Source organism: Hibiscus syriacus, unplaced genomic scaffold, assembly GCF_006381635.1.
Source record: "Hibiscus syriacus cultivar Baekdansim isolate YM2019G1 unplaced genomic scaffold, ASM638163v2 tig00117048_pilon, whole genome shotgun sequence".
Classification (NCBI taxonomy): Eukaryota; Viridiplantae; Streptophyta; class Magnoliopsida; order Malvales; family Malvaceae; genus Hibiscus; species Hibiscus syriacus.
The window spans coordinates 12,179,787-12,199,085 of NW_024063538.1; positions in this window are offsets into that span (position 1 = coordinate 12,179,787).

Below are 19,299 nucleotides of genomic sequence, written 5' to 3' on the forward strand. Positions count from 1 at the left end.
AATATGATATTGGGAGCCCAATATCTGCCCAGATTAATTAGATAGTGCAGGGAAATAAGTACGGATTTACAACCAAATGAAGAGCCATGTTCACACCTGATGCATTTCCACCTTCATGAATCCATTTATGGAGTGTACAATCATACAATGAGGCTAAAGGACTGTTCACATTCAAGGGAGATGGATGCATTATTTTCAAACTCATTCATCAATCCAAGTGCATGAAGGGAGCCTATGAGTCACACTTGCAGCATTCCAAAGGGGCCGAACAAAAAATGAAACATTCCTCCAAATTTAAGCAAGAAATGAACCAACATGTTCACATCAAGAGAGGATGAATTCGGCTATTAAGATGTATTCACTTAAATGGATGAACATTCATTTATTTTTAGTCCATGAACTTACATAGGGACTACATTGTATCTACTTAAGGATGAACATTCATCCATGAATGTTCAATCATTAAATCTTGTAGTGCATCTAGACATCTCTTAGGCCTATAAATAGCTTTCCATTTCATTTGTAGAAGGCAATTCACTTGTTTAAAATATTTGAGAGTTTCTCTCTTTAGTTCTTAAGTGAACTTTATCGACTTATCAAGCTTATCTTGTGGCGTCACCCCTATCTGTCACCCTGATACTTATGGTTCCTATCTCTTTATAGATAGTGGGTCAAAGTCCTGTTTACCATCCCTTAAAGAAGCAATATAAAGTCTGGGTCTTTGTTATTTAACATTGGTTCTTTTTTGAGTCTTCTTTGAGATACTACTTTTCATATTCATCTACATCACCTCATATTACTTCCATTACCATACTTCATCATTTCCTTTAAACATATCACCAACTTATATATATTTTTCGCTGCCATATTTATCTTTCCATTTCATTACTTCAATTTAACTATTTTTTTGAGCTTTCTTGTTTGTGCAGGATCCTTGTTGCTTTCCTAGATCGAAACAATCAAAGGTACAACCTTGACTTCACCATCCATCCAAGTGAGGCGAGGTTGAACTGTATCATACTTGTTCAGTAACCTTCAATTCTTCCTTGCCATGCAACCATTGCAATTCATATGGTCTGGAATGTTTAATCGTTGTAAGCCTCAATTTGTTCAGCATTTATGTGCTTACAATGTTTGTACAACTTCCTCCGTCAATAGCTACAAGACACACTTTACCATTTACATGGCAACGAGTGTGAAAGGTGTTTGTCCTTTGCTATTCGTCCTCCAATGTTTGGAAAGATGGAAGAACACAAGACATTGTTAGTATAAAATAAAGAAAATTAAAACCTTACCAGCATACTCACAAAGCCTTACAATCTTCACTCCAAAGAAAATATAAGATCACTCCACTCAACACTCGTGTTTATTCTCGGGAATATGACTTGGCTTTTAACAATTCCTCTTCTGATCTCACTCTCTCAATAGCCTTTTTCCACTCAATTTCTCTTTCTAAGTCCTTTGAAGAATTACTCAAGATTATAACAAGTTAATTCTTTTCCTTGTGTGCGTCGGCTACAAATAGGCTAGGGTAAAAAGAATAGAAGGAATGGAAAGGTAGAAGAAAGGAATTAAAGTATTAAAAAGAAAGAAATGGTTGAAGACAAGGAAAATGAAAGGATAGAAAAGGAAGAGGTAACTTACAATTCAAGAAACAACACTTACTGCAACCTTTCTCAAGAAACTATAAGGTTATCTTCTCTTAGTGTAGTTTGGCCTCTTTGATGCACTTGCAATGGTAGAGCACTTTCCTTAGCTTGCTTTCTCTTTTTGATTTTCTTTTTCTTTTCTTCTTTTATGAATTTGTTTTCATCTTTTTTTTCTTTTCTTTACCTTTTGCACTCCAATTTTGTTGAAGGAGTCTTTTTTTTGCTTTGCACGCCATTGAAACTTTTATTGTCAATCAAACTATGCTCTGATTACCGCTTGATGTAAGGCTGATCTACACGGTTTGGGAGAAGAGAGTAGATAGTCTTATTGTGTCCCGATCTAGGATTGACAAGTAATGATGTCCTTGAATTATAAGCTTGGCTGCAACATAGATAAGAAAAGGAAAATGATTAATAAAGGAAGATTAATGAAATGATAAAGATAAGGAATGAAATGAAATAAATAAAGGATAAAGATGGTTGCAGAATTGATGGTCTTGATGGATGAAGATGATGGTGTTGATGATGAAATGGAGATGGTGTTGTTATTGTATCTCAAACACGCCAGAGAAGAAATAATGCTAAGGAGTACAATCCCAGTCTTCACAAACTTGTTTGAGGGGTGGTGATAGTGTCTTCAACCCACTAGATTTTAATCTAGGAATTTAGGAATCAGGATGGAAGGAATGATGCCACAAGTATAGGAATTATACTTGTTTAATTGATAAAGTTCACAAAGAACTTTGAAGAGAAATAACTCACAAGAGTAATTTTTATATATGAGATGAGATGATTACAAATGATGGCAAGCCACTCTATTTATAGGAAATGAGAGGGATGGGCCGAATGGTTACATAGCTATTCGGTTGATACATGACTTTTAATGAAAGTACATAATGCTTAAAATGAATGATTGAGCATTTGGGCTTGTGATGGTTCGACTAACCCATCATAAAGGGACTTGATGATTCAGCTAAGGATGGGAAGACATCTCCCTTGGCCGAATGGTGATGTATCTCCTCAAGTTGGCGCCAAAAGCTCTCATGTGTATGTCATGTGTGTGGCCGAATAGACATGGAGCTTTATATCATGTTCCTTGGTGTTTTAAGCCTCCATTGGTTGCAATTTCTTCACCAGTATGCTCTTAGATGAAAAGGCATGTTCATGGGCAGCATCATTCATGAAAGATCATAATGTTTGGGAAAGGTAGCCCTTCATGTTTGAGCTACTTAGGGTGTGAATGAACTGGAGGTGAGATGGCCATAGGTGACTTGTAGCATGGTGAACGTTATGGCAGCTCCTTTTGAAAAGGTACCTCTTAAGGTGGCAACTATTCGCGAAAAGGTACGATTTCACAAATTTTGACTTAGGACATATTTGAAGTGTTCTGAGTGACGATGATGTCGGTGCAGCTCCCTAGCTGAATTGAAGTCATCTTGCAGCTCAAATCTTCAGCTTAATCCAGCTATGAGCTCACGGGTCTCCGGACAACTTCTCACCAATGGTTCCTTATGCTTTCCTTAACGTCCATATGTAAGTTTCCTTGCTGTTACATGCACCATTTAGCTCTAATGTAGCTCCCAAGTTATGGCCGAATGTACCTATACACATATAACATAAAGAATTAAGTTAAGTATATGAAATTATATAATGTAATAAGGATGTGCATATTATAAAGATGTGAACTATATGTTATAATAATAACTCATACATCATATGATAATGAATAAATATTATTATAACTATAGATTATATGCATGAATATCAATCAATGATGCAAACCATGAATGCACATGTTAGGATAAGACTAATATGCAAATGTATACTCATAATAATATATAATGCATAAATGAGTAGATATAAATATAGAGTAAGGTAGAACTCCCGTATATTGAGCTTGATGGATCTTCAATGATGTGAGTATATTATGGAGAAAGTTGGTGCTAGACAGGATCACATCATCCTCCCCTTCTTTTGGGCGATTTGTCCTTAAATCAAAAAGTGACTTCTGCTTAGTGTCTGTCCATTCAGACGTTGCTGATTTGTTTTCAAAATGTATCCATTCAATATCAACTTGTTCAAGACATTCCCTGATGTAAGGTAATTCTACCTTCTCGTTTGATTGTGGATCTAGGAAGGAAGCAAAACAACCTGCACAAGTGAATGGCTCAAAACAGAATGGATAAGGGTGGTAAACGTATGGTTTAATAGGTAGGCTATTTAATAAATGAGAGATAGAAATGGAAGATGATTGAATGGTTATGGTTATGGTGATGAAACAAAAGGATGGTGGTGAGGATAGTATCTTGAAGAATGCTCAAAGAAGAACCAATGCTATAGAGAGCAAAGACCTAATCTTTATATTGTTTCTTCAAGGGGTGGTGTTAAGTACTTTGACCCACTAGTTATATGAACTAGGAACCAGAAGTATCAAGATGAAAGAAGAGGGTTGACGCCACAAGTATAAAATACTTGATAAGTCGGTAAAAAGGTCACCAGGACTTAAGGAAGAGAATAATCTCACTTTGATTAATAAAAATGGTCTGATTACAAATGAAATATAATGGCCTATTTATAGTTTTTGAAGGGACTTGGCCGAATAGGTACATGTTGGTTCGGCCAGCTCTTGTACCTTCCTAAAATGATATGATTTTTAATGAAAAAACAAGACTTTAATGAAAATACATGCTCTTGGCTGAATGGTTATGTGTTGGTTCGGCGCTAAGGATGATTTGAATGCATTTGGAAGTTATTTGGGCGCCAAAATGAAGAGGAAAGAGTCTTTGGCCGAATAGGAAGCATCCCTTGGTGTTTTGGCGCCAATTTGATGTCACATGGAGTGCACATGCTTGAATGATGCACATGGCACCCTACATGAATGCACATGGGTCTTCTTGCTATGCTTTGATGAGGTTACAACCATAGGATGATGTCTTGAAGTCCATGGAATGAAGATAGGCAACAACAAGGCGTGAATTAGCTTCCAACATGCATCTAGGTGACATGGCATCCATTGGGCAGCCTAGATATGAACTAGCTTCAAGGTAAGCTATGTGAGTGTCTTGGTAGCTAACTAGGTGAGTTATAGCTTGATGAACTCAAGCTAGTTAGCTTTGGTCTTCTCAACTCCTCAGCTACTCTCCCACCTACTTCCAACTACCTCTAGTCCACTTTTCAGTAATTTGGTCCAAAGCTCTCCTCCAGCTAAGTTCAGCTACATGCTAGCTCCTCCAGCTAAGTTTAAGCTCCTTATGTGATGAAATGAGCTATCATAATGTTCATGAGCTAGTGTGAGCTATTGTGCTTGTCCTTTTAGCTAGCCAAGCTACCCTAATATGCCTTGTTTTGTGTTTCACCTATAGGAATCACCAAACAAATAAAATAAGCAATGTGTGAGCTCATTTAAGGTAAAATGCATGCTGCCGTGAGGTGTTTGAGTGATATGAGCTATGAATGCATGTCATGAGCTAAGTACATAATGATATAACATATGTAAGCTAATGTATAAGACCTAGGAGCTAAAATGAATGCACGTGAGCTAACAAATGAATGATTAAACATTCTGCCATTTCACGAATGAATTGAATCATGCTTAAATGAATGCAAAACTAATATAACATGCTTAACATACTTGAAATAACATTGTGCATCAATTATAAAGATGTGAATATGTTGTATGCATGAATATCATATAACATGGTATTCATAAATGATAAATGGAAACATGTAATAATAATATCCTAAGAAATGATATGTAATCATAACATATATTTGAATGATATGAAAGACATGATTAACTAAATATAGGACGGAAATAATAATATGATAATTTATACTAACATGTGAATGAATGCTTATGATATAATAGAATGTATAAATGATATAATATAAGATAGGGTAATGAAGAACTCCCTTAGAAACAGCTTTGAAGAACATCCATGGTGTGTTCAAGTCATGGAAAAAGTTGGAGCTAGTTTGGATCGTATCATCCTCCCCTTCTTTTAGGCGATTTGTCCTCAAATCGAAGTAGTTTCTCATTGAAGACCTTCTTGATGTAGGAAGGATTGAATCCTTATGTTTTCCTCCAATAGATGATTCACACGATATTTTCAACCTCTTGGCTTCAAATCTGGTAACTTCACGTCCTTTAATGGGAGGACACAATGTTTGGAAAATAGCACATGTCCTTTGATTCAAAAATTGTGTCTTGTACTCCAAAGGTTACATCCTTTCAAAACATTGTATATTTTCACTCTTACTCCTTGAATCATCATGATGGTTGGTGAAGAAATTTGACTTTTGATGGATAAAGTCAACAACTTTAAGCTTTGTGCTCTTCCAGATGATGGCCTTTAAAAAGGTGGACAATGCTTGTTTCACAGCATCGTTGTGGCGGAATTTGATGTACCAATCAAACTCAAAATGACAAATGATCTTGTCATCATAGATTGATTGGATAACACCACTTATACTAATCAAATTGCTGCAAAATGAATCAAAGTTATAAAACAAAAAACTAATAACAAAATGAATAGAATTAGCAAACCAGGGAGGATGTTTAATGGGCGTTGGTTGCTTAATGATGGAAATCTCTATTGGTTGCTGAATTGCCTTCAATATGGGCAATGTACTTGGATTATCAATGATCCCATTTCTTGGCACTTCAAGTGGCACATCTTTTTGAACATCAAGTGGCATAGCTGTTGGAACATCAAAGGACATGTCTTGTGGATTACCAAAGGTCACACCTATTGGTTCTTCAAAAGACATGTTTCTTGAATTTTCTAGTTGAAAATATATGTCTCTTTGAATATCCTGCAAGGAAAAAGAAATAGTAGAAGAAGAATTGTTAGGTAAAAATTGTCCTTCACTCTGCTTCTCTTCTCTATACTCATCCTTTTCAAATTTTCCACTTTCAATTTGCTCCACTACTTGAAAAACATCCTTTTCAACTCCAACAGATTCATTTCCATTTGTTCTTGTCTCCTCAAAACTTTCTTCTTCAAAGCTTCTTTTTATGGCCTTCATTTTCTCCCATTCTTCTATGCGTGACTTAAGGGTCACTTGGCATTCATGAACTTGACTGGGAAGCAAGGGTGCCAATATGATTTTCTTTCCTTGATGTTGGAAAGAGTACTTGTTAGAGAATCTGTCATGAGTAGCCTTCTTATCATATTGCCAAGGACGTCCTAGTATAAGGTCGCTTGCACTCATGGGCACCACGTCACAAAGAACTTCATCATTGTATCTTCCAATTGAAAAAGGTACAACAACTTGCTTGGTTACCTTGGCTTCTCCCACATCGTTGAGCCACTGAAGTTTATAAGGATGAGGATGTTTGGAAATCTTGAGACCCAACTTTTCTACCATGTGAGTACTTGCTACATTTGTACAACTTCCTCCATCAATGATCACCACGCAAATTTTATCTCCCACGTGACATTTGGTATGGAAAATGTTCTCTCTTTGTTCATCCTCTTGACTTTGAATGTTCAGAGTCCTTTTAACTACCAAGATGTTGGATGAAAGAGACATGTTAGCAAATAAGGAAAAATTGAAATGTGTGTAGGACCTTACCAGAGTATACTCTCACAAAGCCTCACGAGTCACTCCAAGAAAAATTTGATGTCACTCAATCCGCTCGTGTTTTCACTCTAGGACTTTAATGGCTTTTACTTGTCCTCTTTTGATCTCACACACGCTAGCCTTTTTCCTCTCGATTCTCTTGTCTCAAGTTCTAGAGAACTTTACTCAAGACTGTATCAAATAAATTTCTACTTGTTTAGCATCGGCTGAAAAAGGTTATTAGGAATAGAAAGCAAAATATAATTGAAAGGGTGGCTTAGAAAAATAGAAAGAAGAGAATAAAGGGGTTACTTACACAAGTCACTTTACAACCTTCTATCACCACAATCAAATTTATAGGCTTACTTGAATGGCTTGGTGATGAGAATTGTTGATGAGTGCTTCCAACTTTTCTTTCTTTTTTCTTCTTTTGAGTGTTTTCAATTTCTTCTTTTTGAGTGCTTCTTTTCTGATTTTTCTTGCTTTCTTTGACTTTGCACTTCACTTTGCACTTCTTCTTTTTATATTTTTGTTTTTGTTGCACGTTGCTTCTTCCACCAAAGCTCTGATTACCGCTTGATGTAAGGTAATTCTACCTTCTCATTTGATTGTGGATCTAGGAAGAAAGCAAAACAACCTGCACAAGTGAATGACTCAAAACAGAATGGATAAGGGTGGTAAACGTATGGTTTAATACGTAGGCTATTTAATAAATGAGAGATAGAAGCGGAAGATGATTGAATGGTTATGGTTATGGCGATGAAACAAAAGTATGGTGGTGAGGATAGTATCTTGAAGAATGCTCAAAGAAGAACCAATGCTATAGAGAGCAAAGACCTAATCTTTATATTGTTTCTTCAAGGGGTAGTGTTAAGTACTTTAACCCACTAGTTATATGAACTAGGAACCAGAAGTATCAAGTTGAAAGAAGAGGGTTGACGCCACAAGTATAAAATACTTGATAAGTCAATAAAAAGTCACCAGGACTTAAGGAAGAGAACAATCTCACTTTGATTAATAAAAATGGTCTGATTAAAAATGAAATATAATGACCTATTTATAGTTTTTGAAGGGACTTAGCCGAATAGGTACATGTTGGTTTGGCCAGCCCTTGTACCTTCCTAAAATGATATGATTTTTAATGAAAAAACAAGACTTTAATGAAAATACATGCTCTTGGCTGAATGGTTATGAGTTGGTTCGGCCCTAAAGATGATTTGAATGCATTTGGAAGTTATTTGGGCGCCAAAATGAAGAGGAAAGAGTCTTTGGCCGAATAGGAAGCATCCCTTGGTGTTTTGGCGCCAATTTGATGTGACATGGAGTGCACATGCTTGAATGATGCACATGGCACCCTACATGAATGCACATGGGTCTTCTTGCTATGCTTTGATGAGGTTGCAACCATAGGATGATGTCTTGAAGTCCATGGAGTGAAGATAGGCAACAACTAGGCGTGAATTAGCTTCCAACATGCATCTAGGTGACATGGCATCCATTGGGCAGCCTAGTGATGAACTAGCTTCAAGGTACGCTAGGTGAGTGTCTTGGTAGCTAAATAGGTGAGTTATAGCTTGATGAACTCAAGCTAGTTAGCTTTGGTCTTCTCAACTCCTCAGCTACTCTCCCACCTACTTCCAGCTACCTCTAGTCCACTTTTCAGTAATTTGGTCCAAAGCTCTCCTCCAGCTAAATTCAGCTACATGCTAGCTCCTCCAGCTAAGTTTAAGCTCCTTATGTGATGAAATGAGCTGCCATAATGTTCATGAGCTAGTGTGAGCTGTTGTGCTTGTCCTTTTAGCTAGCCAACCTACCATAATATGCCTTGTTTTGTGTTTCACCTATAGGAATCACCAAACAAATAAAATAAGAAATGTGTGAGCTCATTTAAGGTAAAATGCATGCTGCCGTGAGGTGTTTGAGTGATATCAGCTATGAATGCATGTCATGAGCTAAGTACATAATGATATAACATATGTAAGCTAATGTATAAGACCTAGGAGCTAAAATGAATGCACGTGAGCTAACAAATGAATGATTAAACATTCTTCCATTTCATGAATGAATTGAATCATGCTTAAATGAATGCAAGACTAATATAACATACTTAACATACTTGAAATAACATTGTGTATCAATTATAAAGATGTGAATATGTTGTATGCATGAATATCATATAACATGGTATTCATAAATGATAAATGGAAACATGTAGTAATAATAATATCCTAAGAAATGATATGTAATCATAACATATATTTGAATGATATGAAAGACATGATTAACTAAATATAGGATGGAAATAATAATATGATAATTTATACTAACTTGTGAATGAATGCTTATGATAGAATAGAATGTATAAATGATATAATATAAGATAGGGTAATGAAGAACTCCCTTAGAAATAACTTTGAAGAACATCCATGGTGTGTTCAAGTCATGGAGAAAGTTGGAGCTAGTTTGGATCGTATCATTCCCTTTCGAAAAGATCTATGAAATGATCCTTGTGAAAAGTTATAAACCTTGAATTGGTACCTTGAACCTCCTTATCCTGGAAAGAAAGAAGACTTTTATAAGTAAGGGAAATATTAATCATTAGAAAGTTAAAGGTATACTCCCTTTTCACATCTTTTGGATGGCCAAAAGTGATGTCTTTTGAATCACAAGATTGTTACTTTTAATGATCATGTCCCCAAAAGTCATGTTCCTTGGTCCTCCAATAGGTGTATTCATTGAATCATGAAAGGTTATAACTCTTGGAATGGAAATGTCCTTAGAATCCTCATAAGTCACGTTCTTTGGATGATAAAATGTCTCCCTTTGCCTTGCATCTCTTGGCTCTTTGAAGGTCACGTCCCCTAGCCTCCCAATTTGACAAGTTGTGTCGCTTGGAACATTAAAAAAATAAAAGAAAAAAATCTTTAATTTCATGGTTAGAATAATCGTCCTTGATCTTTCGTTTTATCAATAGGCATTCTCGAATGACCTTGCCATCACCAAGTGATAAGATAATATTATAGATATGAATCAAATTACTGCAATATAAATCAAAACATGTAAAGGAAAAACTATTGACAAGATGAATAGAAATATCAAACCAGGGTGGATGTTTAATGGGAGTTGGTTGTTGAATTCTTTTCTGGATTGGCAATGCACTTGGATTGTCAATGAACACAACTCTTGGAACTTCAAGTGATGCATCTTTTGGAACTTCAAATGGCATAACCTTTGAAATATCAAGAGACTTGTTTTGTGAATCACCAAAAGTCATGGCTATTGGTTCTTCAAAATTCACATCTTTTGGTTTCCAAAAGCCATGATTTTTGAATCATCTCCTTGAAAAGATATATCTCTTGAATTATCCTGCAAAACAAAAGAGAGAATAGGAGAAGAAGTAAGGTTAGATAAAAATTGTTCTTCACTCTCCTCTTTTCCTCTAGATTCATTCTTTTCAATTCCAATGGTTTCGGCATCCACTCTCTGTTCATCATTTTCAACTCCATCATTTTGTTCAACTTCAAAATGCTTTTGTTCATTTGAATGTTTCTCCAAACATTCTTCAGTTGCATTGTCTTTAAGTTATTCTTTCATTGTTTCAATGTTCTTCTTCAAAGTGTTTTGATCTTCATTTACTTGGCTAGGAAACTGAAATACCATGATGATACTTGACAATGGAGATATTGTATCGGATTCTGACGAGCCTATTTTTGATGAGGAACCTGAAACAATGCAAGACGAAGAAACTTAAGAAAATGTAGATCATGGTGAGATGCTTGTTTCGAAAAGGTGCCTACAATCAGAAACATCCCAAGAGGATATTCAAAGAAATAATATTTTCCATACAAGATGCCATGTCAAGGACAAGGTTTGCACAATGATCATCGATGGAGGAAGTTGCACAAACGTATCCAGTACTCTTATGGTTGAAAAACTTGGATTGGCAACATCAAAGCAACCCACTCCATATAAACTCCAATGGCTCAATGCAGGAGGTGAGTTAAATGTTACCAAACAGGTTCTAATTCCTTTTTCAGTTCATAGGTACAAGGACGAGGTGCTTTGTGACATTGTCCCTATGTATGCTAGTCACATCTTACTTGGAAGACCATGGCAGTATGACAAAAGGGCCATTCATGATTGTTATCACAATCAATACATTTTTAAGCATGATGGATGCAAGGTAACCTTGATGACTTTGATGCCAAAGAGGTACAACGAGATCAGTTTCATATGCGAAAGAGTGTACAAGCATGACACAAAGACAAAACCCCAATGAATAATGAAGAGGAACGAAACATGACACCAAACTTCTTCATAGAGAAATACGATGGTTCAAGGTTGGAAAATGAAGGGGTTCCTACAAAAATTGGTGATGATTGGAATTTAAAGACACAACTCTTCACCAAGGGTTTTAATCGCCAAAAGGTAAGTAACCCTTCATTTGAAACCTCTTCTCTCCTCACTTTTCAGGACCAATCATGTGAAAGGTCACTTCCAAAAAGAATATCCTTAAAGGAAGATCACTCTCAAAAGGTACCTGTTGGTAAATCAAATTCCAAAGAAAGGCCTAAAGGGAAATCTTATGAATGGATACCTAATGGAAGAACACAACCGTTCAAAGGATGCTTTCTTTTAGCAAGGAGACGTGAAGCTATGAAAGGACATAATGAACTCGATTTGAGGACAAATCATCCTAAAGAAGGGGATATGATGCAAGAACGTTTTCATCAATAAAGGGAGTACTCTTTAACACCTTTATATTGAAATTACTATATATTAGTTATTTACTACATGCTCTTATAATACAATTCATGATAAGAATTCTTGTTATGTAGATAAAGAATAACTTAGTATGAACACAATATGCACATTGATATTTAAGCATATTAGGATAGTTTTATAATCATATTAAACATGATTACCTTATATACATCAAGGCAGCATCATTATAATTCATTTTATTAGTTCATATGCATTCATATTAGCTCTTAAGCTTCATGCATCATCTTACACATATTATGAGATGATATATTTAGCTCATGACCTTCAATCATAGCTCACATTACCATATTCTTACATGGCAGCAGGTATTTAGCTCATAACAGCTCAATACCATGGACTTACCTTGTTTCCTTACACATATAGGTACATTGGAGTGTGATACATGATGAGGTAGCTTGGTGGATGATTTGGATGTCATAAGCAGCTCAGAAACAACTCACAAAGTACAAGGTAGCTCATGGAACACTAAGGAAACCTCGATTCAGCTGGAGGAGCTTAAGACTAGCTAAACTCAGCTAGTTGGACTATTAGGAGTTGAGTTGCCAAAAGTGATGTCAAAGGTAGCTGAACATGTTGTTATAGAGCTCACAAGGACTCGACTAGGAAGCTTGCTCATGAACAGCCCATAATTGCTAAGATAGCTCCACACTCAAGCTAGCTTGGAAGGAGACACATGCATGCCCAAGATGGAGCATATGACCAGCCATCATTCCATGCACAAGACTGCACCACAAGGTTCCCTAGGACACCCATGTTCATGCCATATGACCAGCCCCCATATGCCTTGCATATGGACTCATTTAGGTGCCAAAATGAAGAGCCCTCTCCTTATTCGGCAAAGCATCATCTCCCATCCAATTTGGTGCCAACATGAAGGGACACTAGAACTATTCAGCCAAGGGTTATGACCCTCCATTTAAACTGAAACATCATCTCTATTTTGTAATTAATTTTGTCACTATAGGAAGGCACAAGGCTGGCCGAATCCCCTTGTAACCATTCGGCCATGCCTCTCCATTTCCTATAAATAGGAAATCATATTTCATTTGTAAGGGGACCATTTTTTATTAATATAAGTGAGATTATTCTCTTCCTTAAGTCCTGGTGACTTTTATCGACTTATCAAGTATTTTTATACTTGTGGTATCAACCCCTTTCTTTTCACCTTGATACTTCTGGTTCCTAGTTCTTAACTAGTGGGTCAAAGTCCTTAACACCACCCCTTGAAGAAGCAATATAAAGTCTGGGTCTTATAGCATTGGTTCTTCTTTGAGACTTCTTCAAGATACTATCTTCACTTCCATCCCTTTGCTTCATCGCCATATCCATAGCCAAATTAACCATCTTCCGCTTTCATCATTTATTATTTAAATAGACTACCTATTTCACCCATACGTTTACTACCTTAACCATCTCTTTTGAGCCATTCACTTATGTAGGTTGTTTGCTTCCTTCCTAGATCCACAATCAATTTGTTAAGGTACAATTGCCTTACATAATAGTGTATTTCCATTTAAATGTTGCTGATTTGACTTCAAAATGTATACATTCAATATCAAATTGTTCAAGACATTTCCTTTTGAAAAGATCTATGAAAGGATCCTCGTGAAAGGTCATGAATCTTGAATAAGTACTTTGGACCTCCTTGTCCTGAAAAGAAAGAAGACTTTTATAAGTAAGGGAAATATTAATCATTAGATAGTTAAAGGTATACTCCCTGTTCACATCTTTTGGATGGCAAAAAATGATGTCTTTTGAATCACAAGATATGTTGCTTTGAACGATCATGTCCGCAAAAGTCATGTTCCTTGGTCCTCCAATAGGTGTATTCATTGAATCATTAAAGGTTATAACTCTTGGAATGGAAATGTCCTTAGAATCCTCATAAGACACATCCTTTGGATGATAAAATGTCTCCCTTTGCCTCACATCTCTTGGCTCTTTGAAGGCCACGTCCCCTAGCCTCCCAATTTGACAAGTTGAGTCGCTTGGAACATTCGAAAAATCAAAGAAAAAATCTGCAATTATATGGTTAGAATAATCATCCTTGATCTTTCGTTTCATCCATAGGCATTCTCGAATGACCTTGCCATCACCAAGTGATAAGATAATACCATAGATATGAATCGAATTGCTGAAATAAATCAAAACATGTAAATGAAAAACTATTGACAAGATGAAAGGAAATATCAAACCAGGGTGGATGTTTAATGGGAGTTGGTTGCTGAATTCTTTTTTGGATTGGCAATGTACTTGGAATGTCAACGAACACAACTCTTGGCACTTCAAGTGATGCTTCTTTTGGAACTTCAGATGGCATAACCTTTGAAATATCAAGAGACATGTTTTGTGAATCACCAAAAGTCATGACTATTGGTTCTTCAAAAATCGCATCTTTTGGTTTTCCAAAAGCCATGATTTTTGAATTATCTCCTTGAAAAGTTATGTCTCTTGAATTATCCTACAAAACAAAAGAGAGAATAGGAGAAGAAGTAAGGTTAGATAAAAATTGTTCTACACTCTCCTCTTTTCCTCCAAATTCATTCTTTTCAACTTCAACGGTTTCTGCATCCACTCTTCGTTCATCATTTTTAACTCCAACATTTTGTTCAACTTCAAAATGATTTTGTTCATTTGAATTTTTCTCCAAACATTCTTCAGTTGCATTGCCTTTAAGTTGTTCTTTCATTGCTTCAATGTTCTTCTTCAAGCTGTTTTGATCTTTATTTACTCAGTTTGGTGAAAGAGGAGTCAATATGATTTTCCTTTCATTGTGAAAGAAAGAGTATCGGTTTTTGAAACCGTCATGGACAGCCCGCTTGTCAAATTACTGTGGCCTCCCCAAGAGTAAATGACTCGTATGCATATGCACCACGTCACATAGAATCTCTTCCTTGTAACTTCCAAGTGAGAATGGAAAAAGTACTTGATCAGTGACCTTCATCTCTTCCTCGTTGTTCAACCATTACAATTCATATGGGCTGGAATGTTTAATCGTTGTAAGCCTCAAGAAACAATAAGGTTATCTTCTCTAAGTGTAGATGGCCTCTTTGATGTACTTTGCAATGGTAGAGCACTTTCCTTGGCTTGCTTTCTTTTTGAATTTTTTTCTTTTTTTTCTTATTTTCTGATTTTTTTCTTCTTTTTGTCTTTTTCTTTTCTTTTTGCACTTCAATTTTGATGTAGGAGTCTTTTCTTTTGTTTTTCTTTTGCTTTGCACGCCAATGACAATTTTGTTGTCAATCCAACTATGCTCTGATTGCCGCTTGACGTAAGGTGATCTACACGCTTTGATGAAAGAGAGTAGATAGCCTTATTGTGTCCTGATCTAGGATTGACAAGTACTGATGTCCTTGAATTTATAGCTTGGGCTGCATAAAATAAGAAAGGAAATATGATTAATGATGGACTTAATAAAGGGAATAATAATATAAGTAATGAAGTGAAAGAATAAGAATGAAATGAAATAAAGGAAGGATAGAGATGGCTGCGGAATTGATGGAAGAGATGGATGATGTTGATGATGAAATGACAATGGTGGTGATGTAGTATCTCAAACACGCCAAAGAGGAAACTATGCTATGAAGCACAATCCCGGTCTTCACAAACTTGCTTAAGGGGTGGTGATAGTGTCCTCAACCCACTAGATATCAATCTAGGAATTTAGGAATCAAGATGGAAGGAATGAAGCCATAAGTATAGGAACTATACTTGTTTAATCGATAAAGTTCACAAAGAATTTTGAAGAGAAATTAACTCACAAGAGTAATTTTAATATATGAGATGAGATGCCTTACAAATGAAATACCAAAGCATATTTATAGTTTTCAAAGGGTTTAGGCTGAATAGATATATGATGGTTCGGCCAAGGTTGAAACCCCTTTGAAAATACATGATTTTTGATGAAAATACATGATTTAAATGAAGATACATGCTCTTGGCCGAATGGTTATGTGTTGGAGGAGCTCAAGGCTAGATAAACTCAGCTAGTTGGACTATTTAGAGCAGAGTTGTCAAAAATGATATCAATTGTAGCTGAATGTAGCTGAACATGCTGTTATGGAGCTCACAAGGACTCGACTAGGAAGCTTGTTCACAAACAGTCCCATGCTTGCTAGCTAGCTCCACACTCAAGCTAGCTTGGAGGAGACACATGCACGCCTAAGATGGAGTACATGACTAGCCATCATCCCATGCACAAGGCTGCACCACAAGATTCCCTAGATCACCCATGTGCGTTCCATATGACCAGCCCCCATGTGCCTTCCATGTGGTATCATTTAGGCACAAGGATGAAGAGCCCTCTTCCTATTCGGCCAAACATCATCTCCCATCCAATTTGGTCCCAACTTGAAGGGACACAAGAGCTATTTGGCCAAGGGATATCACCCTCCATTTAAACCGAACCATCATCTTTATTTAGCATTAAATTATGTCATTTTAAAAAAGGTACAAGGCCTGGCCGAAACCCCTTGTAGTCATTCGGCCATACCCCTCCATTTTCTATAAATAGGAAAGCATAATTCATTTGTAACTAGACCTTTTTGATTAATACAAGTGAGATTATTCTCTTTCTTAAGTCCTGGTAACTTTTATCTACTTATCAAGTATTTTTTATACTTGTGGCGTCAACCCCTTCCGCTTGATACTTTTGGTTCCTAGTTCTTATAACTAGTGGGTCAGAGTCCTTTATACCACCCCTTAAAGAAGAAATATAAAGTCTGGGTCTTTGCTCTCTATAGCATTGGTTCTTCTTTGAGTCTTCTTTAAGATACTACCTCACAACCATCCCTTTGTTTCATCAACCATAAACCATAGCCATATCAACTATCTTCCTCTTCCATCACTTAATATTGAAATAGCATACATATTCACCCATACATTTACCACCCTTAACCGTCTGTTTTGAGCCATTCACTTATGCAGGTTATTTTGCTTCCTTCCTAGATCCACAATCAATCGATAAGGTACAAGTGCCTTACATCTTCATACAAGCTCCATACCATTGAATTACCTTGTTTTCTTTGCACATGTAGGTATATTGGAGCATGGCACACATTGGGACAACTTGGTGGAGTATTTGAAAGCCATATGAAGTTCACAATCAGCTCACAAACATCATGGCAGCTCGTGGAACACTATGGAAAGATCAACTCAGCTCGAGGAGCTCAAGGCTAGCTAATCTCAGTTAGTTGGACTATTTGACGACAAGTTGCTAAAAGTGACATCAATGGCAGCCGAACATAGATGAATGTGTTGATATGAAGCTTTGGAAATCATGGCTAATGATACAATCCAAACTAGCTCCAAATTTCTCCATGACTTGATCACACCATGGATGTTTTTCATTGCTGTTTTTAAGGGAGTTCTTCATTACCCTATCTTATATTATATCATTTATACATTCTATTCTATCATAAGCATGCATTCACATGTTAGTATAAATTATCATAATAATTCCATCCTATGCCTAGTTGATCATGTCCTTAATATCATTCAAATATATGCTATGATTACATATCATTTCTTATGATATTATTATTACATGTTTCCATTTATCATTTATTATGAATACCATGTTAAATGATATCATGCATACAACATATATCCACAATGTTATTTCAAGCATGTTAGGTATGCTATATTAGTCTTGCATTCATTTAAGCATGATTATTACATATACATCAAGGAAGCATAATTATCATTCATTATATCAGCTCCTATGCATTCATTTTAGCACTTAGGCTTTATGCATTAGTCATACATATTATAAGATGATATATTTAGCTCATGACCTTCAAATAGCTCACATTACCATATCCATGCATAGCAGCAAGGTATTTAGCTCATATCAGCTCAATGCCATGGACTTACCTTGTTTCTTTGCACATATAGGTACATTGGATCATGGCACACGTTGGGGTAGCTTGGTGGATTATTTGGACATCAAATACAGCTCACAAACAACTCACATGGGATATGGCAGCTCATGGAACACTAAGGAAAACTCAATTAAGATGGAGGAGCTCAAGGCTAGCTAAACTTAGCTAGTTGGACTATTTGGAGCTGAGTTGTCAAAAATGATATCAATGGTAGCTGAATGTAACTGAACATGCTGTTATGGAGCTCACAAGGACTCGGTTAGGAAGCTTGTTCACAAACAGCCCCATGCTTGCTAAGCTAGCTCCACATTCAAGCTAGCTAGGAGGATACACATGCACGCCCAAGATGGAGCACATGAACAGCCATCATTCTATGCACAAGGCTACACCACAAGGCTCCCTAGATCACCCATGTTGATACATGCACCACATACCCTAAAGCTAAGGATGATGAATTTACTATACCACTTGGCCCTATCACACGATGCCGGACCAAACTTCTTAAAGACAAGCTTCAAATCGCAGTTCAAGCATTCATCCGGAAGGGTCTAATAGCAGCAGATTTAAAACAACTTTTGGAAGGGGATCCAGTTGTTATCCGGTCGACATGTCTTCTGGAGATACAACCGTCTGTGATGTGATCATGTTTTGCACCAACTTTCTTCATGACACACTCACATCATTGAAGATTCATCATGCTCAATATAAGGGAGTTATACCTTACTTTATATTATATTTACTCATTTATGCACTATATATTATTATGAGCATACATTTGCATCTTAAACTATGCTTGAATAATCATATGTTATCATTCACTTGCAACTATATGATTTTCATGCATAACATATGTTTTCACATCTTTACTTAGCTTTATATTATGTTTACATATGGTTTAGATTAATTTATTTGTTTTCATTTCATTTAGATATCATGGCAGCATGTATTCATTCATTCATTAACTCATATCATGTTATTCTAGCTCATGTTATGTTTACATTAGCTCACTAGCTTTAAATCCATGATTCTTTAGCTCATTTGCATGCATGCATCTATTTTCTAGCTCATATATATTTTCTTAAAGCTTATAAACGTCCTATGCCTTTTATCTAGCTTATATACATGTTATCTTAGCTTCTAGATGATCATTCATAGCTTATATCACTCAAACACCTCACGACAGCATGCATTTTACCTTAAATGAGCTCACACATTGCTTACTTGGTTTGTTTGTTAATTTCTATAGGTGAAACACAAAGCAAGGCATATTATGGTAGCTTGGTTAGCTAAAAGGATAAGCATAGCAGCTCACACTAGCTCTTGAACGTTATGGCAGCTCATTTCATCACTTAAGGAGCTTCAACTTAGCTGGAGGAGCTAGCATGTAGCTGAACCTAGTTGGAGGAGAGCTTTGGACC